The following is an 11,580-nucleotide window of genomic DNA, read 5'->3' as shown; positions in this document are numbered from 1 at the left end:
TCTTTCACGGTGGGCAGCTCTCCTTACAAGGTGCACTCCTTGCGCATGGGGCTCCCCTACACGGGGGATACCTCATGTGACACAGCACTCCTTGCGCACATCAGCACTGCGCATGGGCCAGCTCCACACGGGTCAGGGAGGCCCAGGGTTTGAGCCATAGACCTCCCAGGTAGTAGATGGATGCCTAACCACTGGGCCAAGTCTGCTTCCCCCAAAATTTACTTAAATGTTCCTTCACATAAGCTAGACTTTCAGACTTTCTGGATACTGATTTGCTTTATACCCTATTAAAGGTAACACTAGTCAATTCACAACACCATTTCAATCCCTAGCATCATAATATATGGTAACTATATAATTTATATGTTTTATTCATTAGTCTGCTAATATTATTTAAACATTGGAATTCAATTAAGACCACACTTAGGATGATTTAATTGGAACTAGGTTTTTCAGCTTGGATTTTCTTGAAAAATCATATCATTTCTGAATATTTATCTAATAACATATTTTATATGATATTTTTCAAGTACATACTTCAAGTACACACCCCCCTTTGGTAATATAAAATATCATAAATCATATTTTTTAAAGTTGCATGCACAATATATCATTAAATATGGGCACACAAATAAGTGAAATGAAAGGCTTATTTATGTAATTATTCAGGAAATTCGACATTGGTTTCTAGTGCAATAAAAAAGCATGCTGCCAGAGGATATAAAGCAAGCTGTTCCATCAGGAGTGTTGCTTTAATCTGGGGGCAACTATAATTTAAAACTGAGGGTTGATTTTCTTCATACATCTGCTATCTAAGATCATTTTTCTACTGTTATTTGTTTACAGACTTTGTATTGATTTGCAATTTTACAACACCCTTAACAGAGCTCCTTAATACTTCTTTTATGTTTTTGTATTTGTCTAAGTAGCACCAACAATAATTTGTGATTCTCTGTTTTATAATTATACTTGCCACCAGAAAGTGAAAAATGAGCCAAGGGATTGAATTAAGGCAATTTTTTCCTCCTGATTTATTCAAATAGAGGCCACATCGGATGAAATTTTTAAAATGCAGCTTTTAAAGGTATTTTATGATGAATTACTAATGCAGAACTCATAACTCATGGATAAATAATATTTTCTTGAACAAGACAGTTACCCTTCTTATGTTCTAGCAATATATAAAACATTCACTGGAAATAGATTCAGTTATTCCTTGGATACTATGTAACCAGGTATTAGAAACTACAGCAAAAGCTGTTCCTTCTACTATATCCAATTGCTATGCTGTGCATTTGTTGATGGTGCAGGGTTTAGCTGCTTACATATCTCAATTTTTGTGTAATGTGTAAAGGGACTCTGCCGATGTCAGACACCTGTTCAGAGCTTGGAAAAATAATATTTTTTGTTAATTCTTCAAAGAAACAAATATTTTATTCCTATTTAAAAATGTACTGTCTCATCCTACTATATATCTGAAAATAATCTAGCATAGATATCAAAATTAGTCAAGACAAAGGGCCTTGCACATATCTCTGAAGAGTATGGTGTATCATAAGCAAGTATGGTGTCATATACATTCAAACTGAATTAGCAACACAAAGTTCAACCAATTCAGACCAAATAAACTGGCAGTTGTAGGACTGATTAAATATGATACTTTTAGTGAAAGTTCAATACACAGAAATTCCTCTTGGTCATCACTAAAACGAAACCTCAGATCAGTCATTCTACTATCAATTTTGGCATTATTTTGGTGATTTATAACAATGCCTAAAGAAATCCACATTCTGAGACTTCTCAGAAATAGAGATAAAATATATCTGATATAGTAAGAGGAATTTTAACGTGGAGCTTAGGAGTGTAAAATAGTGGAAACCTGCATTTCAGATGAAACTGAACAATTGGACATTTGGGTTTAAAAAAAATCTGGATTTCATAAAAGAGCAGAATTTCTTAAAAGGGAAGGACTGTTCTTAAAAGAATCTTTGCAGCAATCAAAGGTCCTAGTACACAATAAATATATGTTGATTGAGAATCTTCTACCATAGTGATTAAAAAGTTTATTGTACATAAGTTCACCTATTTTTCTCTGTCATACCAAGATATATGTGTCATGATGTGGCAAAGAAAGGACAGATGCTTTAGAGATTATTGGTATCTTCTTACCACTCAAGAACAGGAGAAAATTTGTCAGGCATATTTCAAGATGGAATGATATCATTGAAGTGAGTCTTTATTCTTAGTAATGTTTCTGCCCTTCCACTAATTAGTCAAACTCAGCAGACCAGGAGCCTTATGTATTACAGGTACTTTTCTTATTTTACTTTATTCATGAAAATTTATTTAATGTGTGCATTCAAAAAGGGGAAAAGAGAATGAGATTAGAAAAAACTCTCCATGTGAATGTTCATGTATATAGACACAAGACAGAGAGACAGAGAAAAGAACGTGTGCCAGGCAAATGATTACTGGCAATTCTGAATTGTATCATCATAATATATAACTAACATATTTCACTGTTGCATTTTCTATGTTTTGTAATACCTTCGAATAGTGAGAATATTAAAATAGATTAAAGAGCAATGTGTAAACTTCTAAAGATTTGGCAAGTATCAAAAAAAGTCTGCCACAAAACTCTTATATAAACAAACTACTAGGCCTGTGAAGTGTATTTAGCTACAATTTAAAAAGTCTACAAGACTTCTACGGAACATTTTTGTCTCGTCCATACTTTCCTACCAATAATAAATACATATTATTTATTTAAGTAGACAGGGTCACCATGAATTTTGAAACAGGTGAAATACAAAAATACTTTGATATCACATTACAATATGTGATGAGTTATATGACATTGAGTGATATGTTCATTGTGATATCTATCATTAGCAATGTAATTTCAATATGTTGTGCAAAATGCAATGGATGCTTTTCCTTGTTCCTACTCTTGAGGACAGGTTATATTTTAACTGTAAAAAAAAAAAAAGGCTGTGACAACTTGACCTCTTCCCTCTATTATTCCTTAAACTATACAACTATTTAGAGAAAAATACTGGATCCTATACATGGATACATAAGTAAATTATTCAGTGTATAGATTCTTTATGGAGGTTGACAATTCCAGAGGGAGTTCACTCCCTAAATGACCAGTTGCTTTTTCATTGGACTCAACCAGGACAACTTAAAATTTATGATGATGGACAACCCCATCCTCAAAAGCAAAGAGCATCAACAACTGCAAGCAAAACAGTTCTGTCTATCTGCCCCATGGGATCTATGACCTGTCTCAATCTGAAGCAAAGCAGGTATCACCATCCCTAAATTCTCAAGTCTGAAAAAAGAATAAACATATGGTTGAATGAAACCATGGACAAAGGAGATATTATTAGTGAAATGGAGAAAATTGTAACATGGATATAAAGAGAGTGGTTAACAGAGGATCTGAGGGGTGGACAAGGGAAGAATAGGTAGAATATAGGACATTTTAGGGCATTGGAATTGTTCTGTATGATATTGCAATGATAGGAAAAAATAAGACAGTGGGGAATATATGGAAGAAATTGTCACTGTACATACAGACCTGTGGTTGGCGTTTGGGTTGCTGTAAACTCAGGACACCTGTATCTCTGAACTGTCCATGTGATGGCCAGGGTCTGGGCCTCAGTGGACTTGCAGCTCCTACCCTCTGGTTTTTTGGACTTACCCTGGCCAGCTGACAGGGAGGTGAAGATGGTCAACTACCACACCAGGGAGCCAAGAGTACCTACAGCTGCAAGCAGGAGAATTGCATCCATCGTCCATGTGGAATTTAAACCCCCTCTTGATGTAGAGAGGGACTGGACATAGCTATCCCAGATCCACAAGATAGAAGACTAGAGTGTGGATTAGAGTGGAATTACTGGTGCTCTGCTGGGGAAATATTGTGATTAGTAAGGGAAGAAATTGTAGTAGTGATGTGGAGAGGGTGGCCACAGTGACTGATGGTTGGCAGAGGGAAGAAGAGATATGGTATGGGGCATTTTCAGGATCTGGAGTTGTCCGAGATGGTGCTGCAGTGATGGATGCTGAATGTTTTGTGTCCTGTCATGGCCCACTGGGTGGACTGGGGGAGAGTGTGGACTACAGTGTGGACCACTGTCCATGTACTGCAGTGATTCTCCAGAATGTAATCGCCGGGTGCAGTGGATATACCATGGTGATGGAAGGGTTTGTTGATGTGAGAGGGGTGGTGTGGGTGCGGTGGAGGATATATGGGGACCTCATAGTTTTTTAATGTAACATTTAAAAGAAAATAAAGAAAAAATTTTAAAAAGCAAGTTAACAGATGTTATTGTAATAAAAGAAACATTGAACAAAATTTTGTTGTATTTATTTTTTAAATTTTATTCTTACCTGTATATTTTATTTTTAAAATCACTTTATTTTTGTAATTTCATATTTTATTTATTATTTTATTTTATCTTATTTTATTTTATTTTATTTTTTTGGCTTTGTTTCAGGGAATGTCACAGTTGTGGCAGGGGAGAATCACTATTGTGGTGTGGTAGTGATGGGAAAATTTGTGGGGAGTGATGCAGCTGGGACATGCCAATATAGAATAAGAATATGTTTAAGTGGTAATGGAGCATTGTGTCAGTGTGTGGAGACCCACATAATAACAAATGAATATTGAATTACCATCCTGGAAAATCCTGCTTCATTCTCTAATAAAGAAGCCAGGATCTCCTGAGTACATTCACAGACTCTAATGAAGGAAGACAGTAAGCTCTTGAAATTGATAGTTGTATTTATGGGTCTTTTCTTGAGAAATTTGAACTTAGCCTCTTAGTGCCTTAGAGTTACTTCTGAAGGCATCTGTGTTGCTCAAATGTGTCCTCTCTCTAAGCCAAACTTCGCATATAAATGCACTATTTTCCCCCAGAATGGGAGTGGACTCCTAAGTATGTGCATCCCAAGCAACAGGGGATTATAACCAATTGTCATCCAGCCATGCTTTTTGAAAAAGACCTTTACCCAAAGGGGGAAATATTAAATAAAAATAAGTTTTATGAGACCTGAATAAAAGGGGAAAATGGTAACGACAAATAAGATTATATGGCTAAGAGACTTCAAAATGATTCAGGAGGTCATCGGTGGTGTTGTGCGTACACACATCTCAGCAGGATCCCAGAGAAAGCCAAAGTAGATACAACCCCAGTTGCTGGTGGTGATGGAGATACACAGGTTCTATGATCATGACAGATGACACTGGAATTCATTGCCTTGCCCGTGGTCCCTACTTTGGAATTTGTACTCCTAATTGTGATGGAGATGGACTCAGATGTGATCTTTCTACACATGCCTTTTCTGTCACTTTTACTGAACCTGTGATTGGTGCTGGGATTTGTGTAAGCTCAGGAGACTTGAATCTCTGGACTGTCCATGTGCTAGCTGGGCCCTGAGCCTCAGCAGATTTGCAACGCCTATTCTCTGGTTCATTGAATGTACCCAGGTCAGGTGATGGGGGCGTGAGAACGGCTAACCACCACACCAGGGAAATTAGAGTGTCTACAACTGCAAGCAGGAGAATCACATTATCAGTCATGTGGAATCTAAGCCCCTTCTTGATTTAGAGGTGAAGTGGACATTTCCATCCAAGCGTCCACAAGATAAAGGAATATAGTATGGATTTGAGTGGACTTGCTGGTATTCTAATATAGAACTGTTGTAACTATAACAATGGAATAAATTGTATCATTGATGTAGAGACAGTGGCCACGGGAGTTGCTCAGGGCAGGGAAAGGGAGAGAGAGCTGTGATATGGGGCAGTTTCAGGTCTTGGAGATGTCTGGAATGATATTGCAGCGACAGATGGTTTATCCTGCCATAACTGAATGGATGTACTTGGGGAGAGTGCAAACTACGGTGTAAACTATGGTCCATGCGGTGTGGCTGTGCTCCAGGGCATATTCACCAAATGCAATGAATGTGCCTCACTGATGAAAGGGGATGCTGATGTGGAAGGAGTGGGGGGGTAGGGAGTGGGGTATATGGAAACCTCTTACGTTTTTTAACATAATGTTTTCTGTGACCTGTTTATCTTTTTAAAAAGGGCAAGAAAAAAGAAAAAAGAAAAAAATATGTTTCATGGCTCAGAGATTTCTAAGTGTGTCAGGAAGTCATTTTAGAAGTTACACTTACACACATATGAGCAAGATCTCATTGACTGCCACAGTAAACAATGGCAAAAACAGTGGTGCTTCTGATGCCTCTAGAGATATATGGAAACTATAAGTATAGAAGAGAAGCTCAGGAATTTGGCACCATGTCAGTGCGCCTTACTTTGGAATATATGTAACTGAGTTAGGCTCATTCGTAATTTCCCTACACATGACTGTTCTGCCCCTTGTATTTGAATCTATACTTAACATTATACCCATTAAATATATGTCCCAGAGACTTGAAAATCTTCTGGCTGTTCATATGCCAGTTGAGCGCTGAATCTCAGCAGAGTTATAGCCAACACTGACACTCCAGTTCGCCAGACTCTCCCAGAACAAAGAACAAAAGGATGATGATGGACAATACCATCCCAAAAAGCTTAGAATATCTACAATTGCAAGCAAAACATTTCATTCATCTGCCCTATGGGATCTAGGCCCTGTCTCAATCAGAAAGAGAGTGGGCATCACCATCCTATAATTCTCCAGATTGAGAATGAACAACGTTAAGGGGGGATTCAGCTATAGACTGAAGTAGACTTATTATTCTTCTAAAAATTAAGAACTTTTATCATTGATATAAAGTCAGTGGCCACCAAAGTTTCTGAGAGGGAGGAGAGGGGAGAAAAGCAGTAACATGGGACATTTTTGGGACGTTGGAATTGTTCTGGATTACATTGCAATGATGGATACATACCATTATACATTTTGACAAAACCTATAAAAATATGCAATGCAAATTGTAAATTATAATATAAACTAATCACCAGGGTTAGCAATTCATCAATGTGTGTTCATCAATTGTAACAAATGTACCACACTAATGAAGGATGTTGTTAATGGAGCAAAGTGTGGAAGAGGAAGGGAGTGAGGTTTATGGGAATCTCCTATATTTTTAATGAAAATCCTTTCTTTAATTCAAACTTCTTTAAAAAGAAAATGTAATATAATGAAAAAAGTACAATGTAGACTAATGGATTTTAATGTAAAAGTATGAAATGTTAATTAATACATTTCAAATTCCCTATTATAACTAACCTTTAAGAAACCATCACTTAAGTTTGATGAAGTAACAAAGTCTATCAATGATTATTTGAAAATGTGAATAACACATTCCTCTTTTTCCAACTAAAAATAAAGATTGAGTAATGAACAAACATAATGGAGGAAAGAAATCAAAAACCAAAGTAGACATTATTACTGTAAAAAAAAAAAAAAAAAAAAAAAAAACACTGGAACTTGTAAAATTGACTTAAAGATAGTGGTTACCAGAGGTTCTGAGGGGATGGTGAGGGAAGAATAGGTAAAATACAGAACATTTTAGGGCATTGGAATTGTTCTGAGTCATTGTCAAATGACAGCTAAAGGGCATTATGCATTTTGTCAAGATTTATAAAATTGTATAGCACAAAGGGTAAACCATAATTAACTATAGACCATGCTTAGTAGCAATGTTTCAGTATTTGTTCATCAAATGTACCTTACTGATGTAAAGTGTTATTAATAGGAGATTATCTGAGAGGCAGAGGGGATGAGTTATATGGGATCCCTTATATTTTCAATGCAAACTTTCTGTAATCTAAAACTTCTTTAAAAATAAAGTTAAGGCTCTCTCCTACAGGGGCCCACACCAAATCTTGATGCGTATTTCCATCTTTCTCTCCCATTTCTCGGCAAGATCTATTCTTTGTCCCATTTCGCCAATAAAATTTATTTACTGGCCTATCTAAACTAATGTGTTCATGAACTCTCTTATGCATCATAGCCAAGAACCTATAGGAATCAACCATCTTCATTTGGTGAGCTGTTGCCTGGAGAAATATAACTGAGTAGTTCCCCCTAACCCTGCCAGAAACTGGTGAGTTTTAAGGCCTATCTGTTCCCTCCTTAGGTTCTGTTGTTTTAAAGGGATTAATGGCTAGGGGGTTCCTGGATAAGCTACCAAAGTCATAAATGCAGTCTGCCCAAACTTCTGGCTCTCTTTCTGGAGGTAGCATGGGCTAGCCCCCATTCTGTGTAGATCCAAGGAAGTTCTGGGTGGCAGATAAAACCACCCTGAAACCTGACTGGGCACATGGCCTAAGTGGAGCAGGAGTCCACTGGGAGTTTACCAAACCCTTTATAAATTCAGAATGGCTATCACCCAGTTGTATTATTTCCTTAGATCTCTAGTGAACTCCTTTTAAGTAAAAGTGCCTTTGGTCTTCCTACTACTGCTGTCTTCATTGTGAGTCTGTGAGATGCCTTCCAATTCCTTAGAAACAGAAAATCCATTTGTTAGAGTGAGGCCTAAGCCCCACCCTCAACAGTGGCTTGAGGCCTGCTACTCCACCTTGGAGAGGTCCCAGAGATTGGAGATTGTCTGGGAAAGGGCAGATGGTCCCTGAGGGTGTTTGCATGCAAGTCACAGGACAATTAGACTCTAGGTTATGCTTTAAACCATGGGTTTAACTGAAGATATTGCCCTTTGGGAGTGGCTATGGGGTGAGCTCACTCAGAGCCAACTCCTAAAACTGCTGTAAAGTAGGCAAAAGCATTTAAAGGTCCCTAGCCAGCCCCTTCCCTAGCAAGAAGGCATGGCTTGGGTGTTTCAGTCTGGGAACATGACCCAGATGCTTTCAAGATCACTAAGGCCCTGGCAACACCCAGAAACAAATCTCCCAATAACCAAAATGTGCAACAGTGAACAGGCATCCCAATTTGCAGGACACAGGCTCAGAGAGAAACCCCATTCCATCTGGAGAGTGGTGGAATGCCATCAAAACTGGTGAAGGCACTTTCCTTCCCTAGGATAATGGGCAGATCTTAAATTGGTACCATCTGCCTAGTCTAATCTTCCTGCCACCCAGTATGGCCACAGTATGGCCAAGATTGGGCTTTCCATGGGACCCTATATTCCAGTTAAATGTGTGTAATGGGGGAGAGGACAGATGGATCTAAGGACCAGAGACCACAACCATGAGATCATGTCTCCTTAAAGCAGGGGTTTTTAAAATGGGGTCAGTGGAATAAAAAAAAATGTTGACAACCCCTGCCTTAAAGGGATGAGTAAATGCACAAACGTCTCCCTTGCAGAGTTAAGAACCTCCTCCTGTGCTATCAATTACAATTAAAAGGTTCCTGGCTTTCCTACCTTATTCCCTGTATCTTGAAAGGGGCAGGGCTTCTCTAAACCCCTTAGCTCCTTATCTAGCAGCTGCCCTCGGATTTTCCTGCAGGAGAAGGAGTAGGAAAGAAGCTGGAGAGTCCTTCATGAAGTTCTGTTGTTGACAGACCCTGGGAGAATTTCATCCAGGTGATTCAACTTCAAGACTTTTCATTAAGTCAAGCTAAGCACATAAAAGTCACTCTTCTATTCTAAACCATGATAGCTTTAATTTTGTAAGTCAGCTCAAGCCTAAGAGCTCATAAACCAGATGTGGGGTTCACCTATTACAAATAAAACAACAGTGAAAGATAACTTAAAAATAAGACTTTCAATATCAATGCCATTGTAGCAGTTTGATATTATTGATGAATTCCAAAAGGAAATATTGGATTATGTTTGTAAACTGATCTTTTCCTCTGGGCATATTAGATTATATTGGATTTGTAGATTTATTTGATTAAGTATGTAAACCCTTGTGTCAGTACGGCATTGAGCCCTCACATTATTGTGGATGGGGACTCACAGATAAAAGGCATGGCAAAGGACAGAGTTAAGAGATTTTGATGTTGAAGTTTAGATGTTGGAGTTTGATGTTGAAGCCTTAATTTCGAGACCCAGGAAGAGAGGAATCCTAAGTCTGGAAAGAAGCAAGCACAGGGAAGAGAGGAACCCAGGAATCCTGTATTCTTACAGACATCAGCAGCCATCTTTCTCCAACACATGAAAATAGACTTTGGCGAAGGAAGTAATTTATGCTTTATGGCCTGCTATCTGTAAGCTCCTACCCCAAATATATAACCTTTATAAAAACTAACCAATTTCTGGTATTTGGCATCAGCACCCCTTTTGGTGACTAATACAGCCAACTTGCAGATTAATTTGGTATATAAAGAAATTACAAGTGGAATTAACTCAAGTGCAGAAAAAGACTTAGGAAAGTTGTTACTAATAAAATAGTTCTAGTTGCTTAGTGAATGGAAGTGCTCAAATTGTTTTAAATGAAAACTCACTAGATACTGTAACTAAGAGTTAAGATCATTATATAAATGCCTTTATGGAAAACAAACAGCATAAGGATAATTGAAATTATTACTGGGTAAATTTAGCTTACACTTACTATTTTCTGTGTAATCTTCAACTTAATTTACCTCCACTTATAGTTAATCCTGGTCTTGCCTCACCCCTTGCATTCACTTATGGCTATTGTTGGAAACAAAGACATCATGATCTCATATGGAAAGACATTCTGTTTCCCAGGTAATGCTTGCAATGTAAGAAGTTCGGCAGTTGGGAGTGTTGGGCAAGCAGAATGAAACTGTCATGGGCTACAAGAATAATGAACATATTTACTTGGTAGCTATATAGAACATCTAGATTTTGTACTCTGAGATAAGAGCTTTTAGATCCTTTGGATGGATGGGTAACTTGAAATAATATTTGATTGAATTTGGTAGGTTATAGGTAATATTAATGATTAACTACATGTAGCTGCTTGTTTGCACATATGCTGGGGTATACATAGAAGCCCCTCTGAGGCAATAAAATTGTCTGATGAGTCTTTACTCACAGATCCCCTGATCCCTTCTCTCTCAAATGGTTTCATTCCTGATACCCTTTGGGACCTAGTCTCCAATAGTTATTTCACGACAGTTTCTCCCCCTTATAGCTCAGGGGAAATCAAACTTGAGGCACTCCTACCTCTTGCCCTTACATTGGTATTAGTGACCCCACTTTCCCTCATGTCTCCAAGTGTGGACTAAATTGCTGCCTGGTGGAATTCTCAACCCTTGTGGTCAAACGTCCATTCTGCCAGTCTGGCAACCACCTAGAGTCTGTTATCTCCAATGACTAGAAGTTCAGGGAGGCCTCCTGCCTTGAAATTTGGGGGTCCCTAAAAGCATCAATTCATGAGAGAAACCAGTTTTTCAGAGAATTCAAAAGCCTCAGTGTGTATACACAGAAATTATCTTGCTCATTCAAGGTCTGCTAAAGTCAAAGTGGGAAATTAGCCACGTACTGAAGAAAAGGAAAATTGTATTACATTAAAGCATCAAGGACATTTTGGTTATAAGCCAATAATTAAGTAACAAAATTTTTATGCAAACCTGCATGATCACAGTGCAAATTAGATTAATTAAAAATGTCCTTCAAAGAAATCTTTCAAATGTTACTTTACAGCTAATATTATTTTGCAAAAGAGTGAAAGTGTTAAGTAACTTTAGTAAGTTG

The sequence above is a fragment of the Dasypus novemcinctus genome, chromosome X (genome assembly GCF_030445035.2).
Source record: "Dasypus novemcinctus isolate mDasNov1 chromosome X, mDasNov1.1.hap2, whole genome shotgun sequence".
In the NCBI taxonomy this organism is placed as follows: Eukaryota; Metazoa; Chordata; class Mammalia; order Cingulata; family Dasypodidae; genus Dasypus; species Dasypus novemcinctus.
Note: the sequence above shows the minus strand (reverse complement) of the source record.